The 14,679-nt window shown below is 35.0% G+C and overlaps 2 pseudogenes; both read right to left on the reverse strand.

Annotated features, from left to right (window-relative positions):
- Nucleotides 1-2,164, reverse strand: part of LOC130821538 (DNA-directed RNA polymerase subunit beta'-like) — a 2,874-nt pseudogene extending 710 nt beyond the window's left edge.
- A 26-nt stretch (nucleotides 2,165-2,190) lies between these two features.
- On the reverse strand, nucleotides 2,191-5,401 carry LOC130821275 (DNA-directed RNA polymerase subunit beta-like; annotated as a pseudogene).
- Between the last annotated feature and the right edge of the window lie 9,278 nt (nucleotides 5,402-14,679).

Genomic DNA, 14,679 nt, shown 5'->3' on the forward strand with positions numbered 1-14,679 from the left:
AGAGTAGGCGCTCTATTTAACAATATGGGATCGCCTGCATAACTTCCTGCAGTATTTTCCATACAATCGGCCATTTTTCCCTAATTTTACACTTAGTAACTCCTATGTTCGAAGCAAGATGTTTCCTAATTAGACCCCGAATTACAAATGTCTGGAATAGCTCTATTGCAATTTCACGAGGCAATCCACATCGATGTAATGAAAGTGAAGGGCCTACGACAATGACGGAACGGCCGGAATAATCGACCCGTTTACCAAGTAAAGTCTCACGAAATCTTCCTTCTTTACCCTCAATTACATCTGAAAATGACTTGTAAACTTTATTATAACCATCCCTCATTGATTGTCCACGGATTCCATTATCAAGAAGTGTATCTAACGCTTCTTGTATCAATTTCTCCTGACACATTACTAATTCTCCCGGCGTAGATCTACTTGTTGATAATAGATCAGTAAGACTATTGTTCTGATAGATAACTCTTCTATAGAGTTCATTAATATCCGAACTCATTAATTTACCTCCATCTATTTGAATGATCGGTCTCAACTCGGGAGGAAGAATTGGTAATAGACATAAAACCATCCATTCTGGTTCGATATTTGTTCGAATAAAATGCTTAGCTAATTCTATGCGTCTAACTAAAAAAATCCTTTCTTCTTCCAACCTTTCGGTCTTCCCATTCATTTCCGGTCGGTCCTTCTTCCCCTAACTATTTCCATTCTTCGAATGAATAATCTATAATAGTTCGCAAATCCACATCGGCTAATTATTCTCGAATAGCTCTTACTCCACTCGATATTTCTCTATTTCGAACTGTATCAAACCCTTGGGTAGTAAAAAATAAGCGAGATGCTGAATTTTCAGGATTGGATTTCATATTCGAATAAACCTCATAATCGTAAAAAAGTAAGTTTTTTCGCTATAGGCCTAGCAAATGAAAAATTGGGATAGCATCCTATAAGATCTCCCCCCCGCCCCCCCCCCCCCCCCCCCCCCCCCCTTCAAAACCGGACGTGAAAGTTTCCCCTCGTCCAGCTCAAGTAGTTGTAGCAAACAAATAAAGGAGTTCTCGTTTTCAAATAAATTAGAGAAAATCGCCAAAACCAAAGATCTACTCCTTACTCAAGTTTCATTGAAGACTAAGAATCATTTCCTTGATTTCTTCATCTTTTCATTTTTTGGTCTTATTTTGTGAATTCTTTATTTTTATTCAGTTTAATTCCAACAAAAATGAACTGTGAAATTCGTGAGTAGTCTCCCTCCCTTCAAATGATGAATCCCCTTAAAAAAAAAGTAACGTGAAATTCAAAAGGAATTTACTTGTCTATGTATTGTTCTATTCGATCTTTTAGGTCACGACTTCACCTTGACGGTTATACTACAATGCCTTTAAAGCCTATATGCGACGGATAGACTCTTATAACCATAACATATTTGCTTGCGTATATGAACCAAATTTCTTTCTAAATGAAAAAGCATGGTTAATCCACAAAAAAAAAAAAGATTTCTTTTTTTTTTTACGAGGTACAACTAGAAATTACTATTTCTTTGTCACGAAAATGACCATGGACCAATTCCCTTTTCATTTGGGAGTACTGAATACCCTCATTATTCAAAGCTTCATGTTCTTCCGCCCAAGACCATGTCAAAGCCAGGGCATCCCTTTTGTATTGAATAGGATGACAGTTTCTCATTTCGAATCTGTAAAATCATAATTTCGATCAAATCACACATCGCAGTATACCAGGCCCTCTAATTCTTTCAGAGGTTTATCTAAAAAATTCTAATATAACTAGGAACACGTTTCAAATACCACACGTGGGTTACCGGGCAAGCCAATTTAATATAGCCCATTTGAAACCTTCGTATTCGAGAATTTACAAATTCGACTCCGCATTGTTCGCAAAATTTTGGGTCTTCTTTTTCATCTCCAATTACTCGATAATTTCCACAAGCACAAATTCCACTTTTTATAGGTCCAAAAATTCTTTCACAAAATAATCCATCTTTTTGGTGTTTATTGGTTTTGTAATGAAAAGTATAAGGTTTTGTCACCTCTCCAACTATCTCTCCATTAGGTAAGATTTTTGTAGCCCAAGCACTTATTTGTTGAGGAGAAACTGATCCAATTCAAAGTTGTTGATGTTTATACTGATCGATCATACAAAAAAAATTCTAATTTATTTCGATTAAGCTTCCATCCTATTAATCTGGAAGTTTTTTTCAGATACAAGGAAATGATTCAGTTCCAGAGCTAAAGATCGTAGTTCTCGAACAAGCAGTCAAAAAGATTCTTGAGCATCTTCGGGGTTAGCTATTGTTCCCCCAATGATCGTGGTACCAAGTACTTCTTGGCGATCTTTAATATGATCCGATTTATATGTAAGCATTTCTTGTAAAATATGAGCAACATCAAATCCTTCTAGAGCCCACACCTCTATTTCTCCTACCCTCTGTCCTCCTTGCTTGGCTCTTCCACGAAGGGGTTGTTGTGTAACAAGTGCATAACATCCACTAGAACGGCCGTGGATTTTATCATCAACTTGATGAATTAATTTCAATGTATAAGGATTTCCTATTATAACAGGCCATTCAAAAGGATCTCTCATTCTTTCATCAAATATTCGACTCTTTCCCGGATACTCGGGTTCAAATACCCATGGATCCATTGTTTGCTTACTGGCTTCATATAATTTCGAAAACACTAGTGTTCTCGAAGCATCTTGTTCATATCTCTCATCAAAAGGTGTTATTCGATAATTTCTATCTAGCAGACTCCCCGCTAACCCGAGCGAACATTCAAATATCTGTCCTACATTCATTCGTTAAGGTAGTCCTAATGGGTTAAAGATCATATAAATGGGTCTTCCATCTTGCAAATAAGGTATATCTTGTCTAGGCAAAATTCTGGAAATGATACCCTTATTTCCATGCCTTCCAGCTACTTTATCACCTATTTTGATTTCATGTTTCTGTAAAATATATACATGAATCATTTTTGGATTATAACTAGAACCCCTCTTTTTCTGGATCCATCTCACATTAATAACTTGCCCCCTACCCCCTATAGGCAGTTTTAGCCAAGTTTCCTTTGATGTGGATACCTGAATGCCAAGTATAGCTCGTAATAATCTATCCTCTGGAGCATACGAAGATTCTTTTGCCATCTGAGGCGTTAATTTACCTACTAAAATATCACTTGTTTCTACCCACGATCCCAGCCTCACAATTCCTTTTTTGTCTAAATTGCGGAGTAAATGAGCTTCTAAATGTGGTATTTCACTAGCGACCTTTTCATGACCTTAACTTGTCACATAAGTCTGAATTTCATATCTCCATATGTGAAAAAAAGTATAAATATCTTCATACACAAGACGCTCACTAATGAGTACCGCATCTTCAAAATTATACCCTTCCACGGCATATAAGCTACTAATACATTTTTTCCAAAAGCTAGTTCACCACCAACTGTAGCGGCACCATCTGCTAAGATTTGTCCCTTTTCAACGCATTTTCCCCGTGGAATCCTGGGTTTTTAATGCATACAAGTATTTTTTTGGAACTTTGATACATAACTAATGGAATGTTTATAGTATTGCCATTGCCTGATAAAATCATCTTTTCAGTAGTTGTATAAATAATCTTTCCCTCACATTCGGCTATAGCAAGAACTCCTGAATCTAGAGCCGCTTGGTGTTCCAACCCAGTCCCAACAATGCACTTCTCGGACTGAGAAAGCGGAACTTCTTGACGTTTCATATTAGAACTCATTAAAACTCGATTTGCATCATTGTGCTCGATAAAAGGAATCAGAAAAGCTCCAATAGAAAAATATTGGAAGGAAAAGATACTTCGAAGATGAAATTGTTCCCACTCAATAGTAAGGAATTCTTGACGTTATTGGGCTGGAACAACCTGCTCCTCCTGACTACCTTAATTCAGGGCCAAAGAATTTCCGGACGCTAACATATAGTATTCGTCTTTACTTGGTGATAAATAAAGGATCTGTACCCTTTTTTATCTCTCCGAAATTTCATAATAAGGGCTTTCTAGAGACCCCCAAGGCCCAATCCTCGCGTGATTTGCTAAGGATCCAATAAGCCCAACATTAATTCCTTCAGACGTGTCAATTGGACAAATACGCCCATAGTGACTAGGATGGATATCTCGTATCTGAAAACTAGTAGTTCGCCCTGTCAATCCCCCAGGGCCTGCCCAAATAACTCAATTTTCTCCCATGAACTATTTGTGTCAATGGATTAGTTCGATCCAAAACATGAGGTAATGGGTGTAATCCAAAAAAAGATTCAAAAGTCATTGCTAATGGAGTTGAAGTTACCAAATTCTGAGGAGCCGATATTAATTTATGTCGAATTGATCCAGATATAGTTCCGTGTACCAAATTTTCTAAACGAACTAGAGCCAATCCGAATTGAACTTGTAAGAGATCTGCTACAGAACGAATACGTTTATTTTTCAAATGATTCATATCATCAAGTGTACCCATTCAAAATTTCATTCCAATCAAATGATTCGCAGCTGCCTATATATCCCGCGGTAACAAAAACGTTTTGTTTGAGGGTATATCAAGGTTCAGTCGCCGGTTCATATTTTGTCGACCAATCCTTCATTCGCATCTTTGTTGAAAGAATTTTTTTTGTAAGTCCTTACATAAGGATTCCGAAAATACTGGATCCATACCCACACAAGCAAATTGTTGATAAAACTCCCAAATGGCATTTTCTTTTGACCCTATTTTTTTTTTCTCTTTATCATTCAGGAAAGACAAGAAAATATTTGGGTAGCAAACGTTATCCAGAATTTCTCGTAAATTCGAACCCATAGCTGATGATAGAACTAAAATAGATATTTTCTGTTTCCTACTCACCAAGCTCATATCCTTCCTTTTCGATCAATCTCTAATTCTGATCTTCCTCCCTAGTTTGATATTGTGGTGCCGGTATAGACCGAAATTCCGTTATGGTCTAACTCGAATCGGTAATAAATACCTGGGCTTTGCAATATTTGATTGATCACAATTCTTTATATTCCATTTACTATAAAAGTTCCCAGGGAATTCATTAGAGGAATATTTCCAATCCAAATTGTTTGTTCTTGCATCTCCCCGCTAGTTTTCCAAATTAATCCCATGAACACATATAATTCAGAAGAATATGTATGTGATTCATACATAGCATCTTTTTCTTTTATCAAAGGTTCTACCAATCTATATGTTTCCACATATAACCAAAATTCAATTTCTTGGTCTGTATCTTCAATTTTTGGAAACTTATAAAGTTTTTCTGTTAAGCCCTGATCAATAAACTTACAAAATCCTTCAAATTGTATCTGATTAAATCCAGCAAATGTAGTCATTCCTTCATTTCCATCCCGTAGCATATGAGCTCAATTCCCTATTTATTGAAAAATCCCATATTTGGCTCATTCTTCATTAATAAAATTTATATTTTTGGAAACTTATAAAGTTTTTTCCACTAGTGATTGGATCATATAGATCGATCTACCTCCGATGGAATTTATATTCTGTTTACTAAATCACATAAAATTTGACACAAAAACTCCATATATGAATATATGAAATGTATGAAATACGTATGAACAGGGCAATAAAAAAAAGATTCTACTCAAATTTTCAAATGCAATAGTTAGAAAAGGAAAGGAATTGATAAAACATTTTTACAAAAAGAATTATGCTACTTAAATACTTAAATTAGATTTTTCGATTTATATAATTTAGTTTAGTATAGAATATCAGTTCAATTTCGACCATTATTATGATATTCGGTATTCCAATCTGATTGGATACCAAAAAAAAAAACAGATACAGAATTTGATCCCTTCGCCGAGATAAAGACAGAATAATCAGAAACAATATAGAGTTGATTTATTTAACCAATCTTTTGACCCTTTCTTTTGTATTGTATGGTTACAAAAAGGATTTGCGGAGAAAAGAGATATTTTTTCCCTATTTAGTACTATTTTGTAGAATTCGTAAAATATGATTGTATTATAAATCGAGTTATGTTTATTATATTAAATAGTCAATTTTCACACGTGCATATATCTAAATATCATATATAAGATACTCGACGATCTGTGTAATTTTTGTTCTTGTTCCGGGGTTTACATATACTCATAATTTTTATTATAATTGAAATTGAGAAAAAGAAAAAGGAAATAAAGATTTTTCAATTATCTTAAGAGTAACAAGAAGAAGAAAGCTTACGTTGATCTTCCTAGTGACAGATTCTGTTCCTTCTATGGAGGAACTGGTCATCTGAAGGACCAGTGCACCAAAACGGAACAGTACACTTTCTCCAACAGAAAATATGTCGATAACATTCAGATTGATAAAAATGATTCATGCAAAATCGACAAGGAATCCAAGAAAGTCTGGGTTCCTGTAACTAACAATTAATTATTTTACAGGTCCAAGTGAGGGGGAACAGCTCATGGTATCTCGACAGTGGGTGTTCCAAGCACATGACGGGTGACAAATCTAAGTTTCTCTCACTTGAAGCCTATGATGGGGGAACAGTAACCTTCAGTGACAATATGAAGGGTGAGATAATCGCCAAAGGAAAGGTTGGAAGGTCATGTTCCCATGCCATTGATAATGTATTTTTAGTCGAGAATTTGAAACATAACTTACTCAGCATTTCTCAATTTTGTGATAAGGGTAACTCTGTAAAATTTACTTCTGAAAAGTGCATTATTTCTAGGAATGACTCAGGAGACATCGTTCTTGAGGGAATCAGAAAAGGGAACACTTATGTAGTGGACCTGGACACTGTTCCCAAAACTAATCTAACGTGTCTAAGTGTTATGGAAGACGACTCACTTCTTTGGCATAAGCGTCTAGGTCATGCTAGTTATACATTGATTAATGCATTAAGATCAAAAGACCTAGTTAGAGGACTATCAGCTATAAAATTCCTTAAGAATGAAATTTGTGATCCTTGTGCCAAAGGAAAACAAGTTAGGTCATTTTTTAAACCAAAGAATGTTGTGACCACCTCTAAACCACTTGAACTAATACATATGGATTTGTGTGGACCTATGAGGATACAAAGCCGTAGTGGCAAAAGATATGTGGTTGTCATTGTTGATGATTATAGTAGATTTACATGGACTTTATTTTTAGTTAGTAAAGATGAAGCTTTTAATGAGTTTGTTTCTTTCGCTAACAAAATACAAAAATCTACCAATAATCAAACTATTCACATAAGGTCAGATCATGGTAAAGAATTTGAAAATTCAAGTTTTATGAGTTATTGCAATGAACATGGAATAAGTCACAATTTTTCCGCACCAAGAACACCACAACAAAATGGTGTTGTAGAAAGGAAAAATAGAACTTTAGAGTAAATGGCTAGAACCATGTTAATTGCTAGTGGTCTACCTAGAAATTTTTGGGCCGAAGCTGTTAATACTGCATGTTAAATTTTGAATCGTGTATTAATAAGACCAATCACTTCAAAGACACCCTATGAATTGCTTAAAGGTGTTAAACCAAATATTTCCTATTTTCGTGTGTTTGGATGCAAATGTTTTGTTCATATGAATGGAAAACGAAATATAGGGAAGTTTGATGAAAGAAGTGATGAAGCAGTATTTCTTGGCTACTCAATACATAGTAAAGCTTACAGAGTTTATAACAAAAGAACAATGAGCGTGGAAGAATCTGTTCACATAATTTTCGATGAAACTAACTTTTTGTCAAGTGAACAGGATACAAATAAGTTTAAGATAGGTCTTGCAAATCTAGAGAATGATGAAGAAGAAATGAAAATGCAAGATCAAGGAACAGCAGGTGAACAGCTGATCCCAGAAGAGGCAGAAAGGAACGATCTTGATCAGGAACTGCCAGTACTTCAGAACCAATAGACTGTTCCCTATCCAGCTGTTCCCACAGAAGAGCAAAACGATCTAGTAGCTGAACAGAATATTGATCAAGCTGATAAACCAGAACATGCTATTGTTCCCACAAGAGAATTTGTGCCCAAACCTTGGAAATATCAAAGTTATCATCCTCTTGATTTGATTATAAGTGATTTGAATAAAGGAACACAAACTAGATCTCAAATGAGAAACTTTTGTGCACACTTTGCGTTCCTATCATCACTCGAGCCCATGAATCATGAAGAAGCTCTAAAGGATTCCGAATGGATCGTGGCCATGCAAGACGAATTAAATGAATTTGAAAGAAAAAAAGTATGGCACTTGGAACCCAAACCGAAACACAAAAAGGTAATTGGTTTGAAATGGGTATTTCAGAATAAACTAGATGAGCATGGAATAATTGTTAGAAACAAAGCAAGGCTCGTGGTCAAAGGATACAATCAACAAGAAGGTATTGATTATACCGAGACATTTGCTCCGGTAGCAAGGTTAGAGGCTATAAGAATCTAAATTTCTTTTGCTGCATTCATGAACTTTAAATTATATCAAATGGATGTGAAATGTGCTTTCTTAAATGGTTTTCTTGATGAAGAAGTTTTTGTTGAAGAAACCCCAGGCTTTGAAAATACCTCTTGTCTTGATCATGTCTACAAGCTTGATAAAGCTCTTTATGGCTTAAAACAAGCTCCTAGGCAATGGTATGAAAGACTATCAAAGTTTTTGATTCAAAATGACTTTGTAAGAGGCAAAATTGACAACATCTTATTCTTTAAGAATAGAGGTTCGGATATTTTAGTTGTTCAAATATATGTTGATGATATTATCTTTGGAGCCACCAATGAGCTGTTGTGTAAAGAATTTGCCAACCTTATGAGCATTGAATTTGAAATGAGCATGATGGGAGAATTAAATTTCTTTCTTGGTTTGCAAATTAAACAAACTGCTAATGGTATCTTTATTCACCAACAAAAATATATAAAAGAACTTCTCAAGAAATACGGCTTGAATAATGCTAAAACCAACAATACACCTACGGCTACAAATGTTAGATTAGATGAAGACCCAAATGGAACAAATATTGATCAAACTATGTATAGAGGCATGATTGGCTCTTTATTATATCTAACTGCTAGTAGACCCGATATTGCTTTCAGTGTTGGTTTATGTGCTAGATTTCAATCCAATCCTAAAGAATCACATCTCACTGCAGTAAAACGTATTATAAGATATTTGAAGGGAACTGACGACTTGTCCTTATTTTATCCTAAAAGTGACATCTATGATTTGAAAGGTTTTAGTGATGCAGATTATGCAGGTGATCTAATTAATAGAAAAAGCACGTCAGGTATGGTACAATTTCTTGGCTCATGTTTAGTTTCATGGAGTTCCAAGAAACAAAACATTGTTGCTTTATCAACTGCAGAAGCTGAATACATAGCTGCAGCAGCTTGCTGTTCCCAAATGCTATGGATAAAGCAGCAGCTAAGAGATTTTGGTATTAAGTTTGAATGTGTTCCTATCTATTGCGACAATACCAGTGCCATATGTATATCTAAAGATCCAGTGCATCACTCACGAGTAAAACACATCCACATTAGGCATCATTTTCTTAAGGATAATGTTGAAAATAAAAATATTATTTTAAAGCATGTAAACACCAACGAGCAAATAGCAGATATCATGACTAAACCGCTTCCAAGGGAACAACATGAAAAAATGAGATTGGAACTTGGCATGATCAAGCTGCATTGAAGTGAGTGACATATGTGATCCTTAAAGACAAAATGAAAATTGAAAAGGTCGATCAACCACAAAATCTTGATTGAAAAATCGATTATCGAAAGGATCAGGTACGCACTATTAGAAAGCATATACTGTGAATGCTCATATGATTGCTTGTTTAATTTGATCAGACTAAAGTAGCATAAAATTTCCATTTATTTTTCATTTTCATAAAAAAATTCATAATATTTAATATATATATTTACCTAGCAATTTCCATTAAAATTGCGGGAGTTAAATCATCATAGTTCTTCACTAAATTCGTCTGTTTCCATTTCACATTCTGTGTCCATATGCATGAATTAAATAAAGAACATGAAACACCTAATCAAGTAAAGCAAACGTCCCTTCATACTCATTATAATCATTCTCACACGCCAAGCCCTAAACCCTTCATCCTCAAACGCAATCAACTCTGAATTCCAAAATCATCTTCATCCTCTCACATTTCCTGTAAAATCTCGCTCCATCAATTCTTCAAACCACCATGAAAACCAAGAACCAAACACCAAAGATGAAGCAACCCAAACCTCTACAAATCATTCATCCAACACCTCTCATTACCAGAACTGAGTCCTCATCAAGAAAGCAACAGGAAACCCCGGATGTTTCTGAAGTGCATGAAATCTCAAAGAGGAAGGGAGATGCTACAGTAAAGAAATCATCTTCAAAAAGGGCAAAAGTTGGTGTTCAAGTAAGTGCTGAGGAGATATCCAAAGAAATGATTGTTGGTTTCGGGCTAGACAAACAATGGTATGAATCCAATTTCTTTCCTCAATTTCACGCCATTTTGCAAAATCAATTTTGGGAATCTTTAATGGCAGAACACTGCTGTAACCCAATGTACCCCAACTTGATGCGCGAGTTTGTTTCAAACTTTTCTTTTGACCATGGCGTTTGTACTAGTGTTGTTAAGGGGATTAAAATTGAATTTAATAGTTTGATTTTAGGAGGATGGTTAGGTGTTCCCTCCACTGGATTTGATATATACGTTGTTGGGTCAAAAATCAATTTTTCTGGGATAAATGAGAAGGTAGTTTGGAAGTTTTTAGGGATAAAAGAAAAAAGAGGAAAGGTTAGTCACAATGTGCTGACACCTATGCACAAGTTGTTATACAATATAGCAAGACGATTTATTTTGCCTCGCACATCTAAAAGAAGTGAGGTTAGTTTAAGGGATGATACGTTAATATATTGTATGGCTAATAACATCAAGAGTAATTTTCCCTCTTTGATGATTTGTCACTTGAATGATTGTATTTTTAAGGGTAATGTGTTAGGATATGGTGGATTGTTAACATGGATATTTATGAAGTTGAGTGTTTCTCTTGATGGTCCAAATTATCCCATGGGTCCAAACAACAAAGTAGGTGTTAAGTGTTTGAATAAGTTGCATCTAAGATTAAACGAAAATGGGACTCTTGAGAATATTTTTGAACAATCTGAGGGCACCAATGAAGAAGAAAATGAAGAAAAAGTTGAGGAGGAGGAAGTAAATAAGGAGGAACAGGAGCCTATTCCCTCTGCCACTGAGAAGGCAGAGGGGCATTCTGAAGAGGAACAGGAGGAAAATTCATGTAAGGGGGAAGTTGAGAAAGAACCTGTGGAGGATGCTGTGAAGGAAGAAGAAGAGAAAGATGAGGAGAGTTCTTTACCTGGTTCAAACCCTAGGAAGAGTCGTAGGCTAGCTTCCAAAGGAAAGAAACCTGTTGTTATTATTGATGATGACTCAACCTCATATACAACAGCTGAACCAAGCCATCCTTCCTCACCTAAACCTGCCACACCGTCATTCCATAATTTTTCTTCACCACCACAGTCGCCAATACAACCATCTTCACCACCACAATCACCAATTCAACCATCTTCACCACCACAGTCACCTATACCATCATCACCACCACTAGTACACACATCACCAAATCAAGGTTTGGGTGACACTATAGTTCCTACAGCCCCTCTATCCTCCATTCTCCTAAAACTTATAGAATTGCAGTCCAGCTTCCTTATTTTTAAAGATGAAATTCGTGTATCTATAGCCTCACTATCTGCTCAAATGGACCAAATGGAAGCGCGTTTGGGGGCCAAGCTCGTCACAGTAGAGGTGGAGACAGAATATGTTGATGATGAAGCTCCTACATCTTAATTTCTCCTGATACTCATAATATTTTCTTATTTGTTGCAACCATCACTATCATCAAACAATCTTTTCTTGCTTTTGATTTGTACCAGCTGGGGTACTGATTGTCCTAATTCATACTATGAACTAAGTTTTCTTTTATGCTACTAACTATCTGTGACGATTAATCATAGCTGATCTTGTTTGCATTCATTGTTACTGCTTTTTATTTTGTGCATCCTCATTCTCTCTTTGACTATGACTATATGCTTAGTGCTGTGGTTTGATTGCTCAAATTCTTTTTGAATGATGTCAAAAGGGGGAATATTTGGCACAAACTTAAATAATGCTTGAATATGTTTAGCTCTGATTAAATCTATTATGTTGGGCATAAGGATTAAGGTTATGATTCATTGATTCATTGTTGAGCTCTGATTACTGATTATACATTGAAGCTCTGATACTGATTACACATGATGGTTTCTGATTATACATGATGCTTGTTTTGAACTTGTTTTGGATGTATCTGTTTTTAAGCTCTACATTTTTTTAAGCTCTGATCTACATACTTAAAATTTTACATCATTGTTTATGTTTTATGCTGAAATTGTATGAGTTTTTGTTGTGTTTATGTTTAGAGTAATTTGATTCACGATATGCTTGGTAAATTATATTTACTAAGTTAAGAAGAGTTGTTTTGATCTCTAACATGCTCTTCAACATTGGTTTACTCTATTTTGTTTTAAGTTTGATTAAAAGTTTGTCATCATCAAAAAGGGGGAATTTGTTGGACCTCTTGAGTTTTGATGATGACTACACTTAAGCAAATATGTGTTTAGAGATTGTGTGCAGGTCGATATCCGATTATAGTTATGATCGTTGATAGTACCTATGGCTTTGTTCGTGGGAATGTACGTGTCAAAAGGATTCAAGAGATGTTAGAAGAGTTTATCACTTGGGATGTTAAATGGAGACAGGAAGTCTACTGTTCCCAGGTTGGATGTTCTAGCAAAACTGGATTTTGGAGACAGGGCACTGTTCCCAAACTAAATTCAGCCCACGTTAACTAATAAGTTCTGATTTTTATTTTTTAGTTAATGTATTTAAATTAATATTTTGCATTTAGTTATTATAGTTAATTGGCAAAAAGTTTTTCTAAAAATTCTTTACGTGTGGTTTTCTAAAAATAATCCGCTATACTTAGTAAGTAATTGGATTTACTAAATATAGGAACAACAGTTAAGTCTCAGTTATCTTCGGAATATTCTAGAATTAGTATATAGGTGATCGTTTTCTAAAAGTAGTAATAGATAACCGTTTTCTAAGAATAGTAATAGGTAACCGTTTCTATTTTTAGTAAAGCCTAACCGTTTCTATTTTTAGTAAAGATCAACCGTTTCTATATTTAGCATAAAGTTCCAGCCGTTATTATGGGAACAGGAACAATTGCTAAAGAAACTGCTGCCTAAGGGAACAGCGGTTATTATTAGGGAACAGCGATTACTGTTGTTTTAAACGTATGATTGATTTATTCAAGGCTTATGGAAATAACCGTTTGGTAGTTTAATCCAAATCATTCCCATGATCTTTTGACAGGGAATAATAGATTGGAATATTTTTCTATTTTTAGAGATTTTATTTTTTATAAATAGCTGATGAACTCAGCTGTTCCTCAGCGCATGCATTGAGAGAAAAAACGTATAAACTTTGTTATTTTTCATGCGATTATTTTTGGAAATTCTATAAGAAATATTTTACTTTTAAAATTGCCAATTAATTCATAATATTTTCTTGTGCAACTCATTGATTTATTTTAGAGAATTTCATTCCTTTTGTAAGGGTTTTTGTGAGTATATGTAATTAGACTCGGGTGAGTCTAAAGGGGGAATTTAATAGCTTTGAGTGAAGCTAGAGTGGAGTTTAGCTTTTAGTGAAGCTAAGTTTGTTGCTTTGAGTAAAGAATTTTGAGAGAGAAGAGTTGGCCTAGTTGATTCGCTTCGAGTGAAGTAAGGTGTTTATTGTAATTGTAACTAATTTCCTTTTGTTTAGGCCCAGAAGGTTTCCACGTAAAAATCGTGTGTTTCTCTTTTATTATTTTGCTCTAAGTTTAAGCTTTATTATTTTATATAATTCCGCAAAAACAGAGCAAAAACGCTTAAACTAGTAACAACAACAATTCACCCCCTCCCCCTCTTGTTGCTGTTCCCGTTCCTAATGGAATCAACAAATATTATAAGTATTTCTCTTTCGAATTAAACCGTATCTAATTTCGTTATATAAATAAAAAAATATAAATTTTATCAAAATAGTTATTATAAATTCAAGTTTGACAAAATATAATTTGAGAATATATAAAACATAATATCATACAAAATAATGTCTTATCAAATCATGCACCCATTTAAACACATTAATTATCACTTAGCACATAATACTAACGGGATAGTCCTAATTAGATGGACATTGAGAATTACCTTGTCACGCGATCCTAGACAACGTACGCTCCTAATAATCTCTGTCTACGAATCCGCTGTCTACACGAGAAAATAATATATCTCAATTTAATACCCCGATCAACCCATCGAAATAAATAAATCAAAAGACTTTTTTTTTGTTTTATATGATTTATTCAAAAAGGTAGTTTCAAAAATTTTGTTATAAATTCAAAAACCTATTGTATCACGCAGAAAGAAAGAAGAGGGAGGGAAGAAAAGAGAGAAGGAGAAAGGGAGAAGGAAGAAGGTGCCAGCCGGCGGTGGCTCCGGTGGCCGCCGTCGCACGCCGGTGGTATCCCGGTGACTGCCGTATCGCCGGAAAACTAAGGTCAGAAATAATTTATTTTTTTTTTATCAAA

The sequence above is a fragment of the Amaranthus tricolor genome, chromosome 8 (genome assembly GCF_026212465.1).
Source record: "Amaranthus tricolor cultivar Red isolate AtriRed21 chromosome 8, ASM2621246v1, whole genome shotgun sequence".
Taxonomy (NCBI): Eukaryota; Viridiplantae; Streptophyta; class Magnoliopsida; order Caryophyllales; family Amaranthaceae; genus Amaranthus; species Amaranthus tricolor.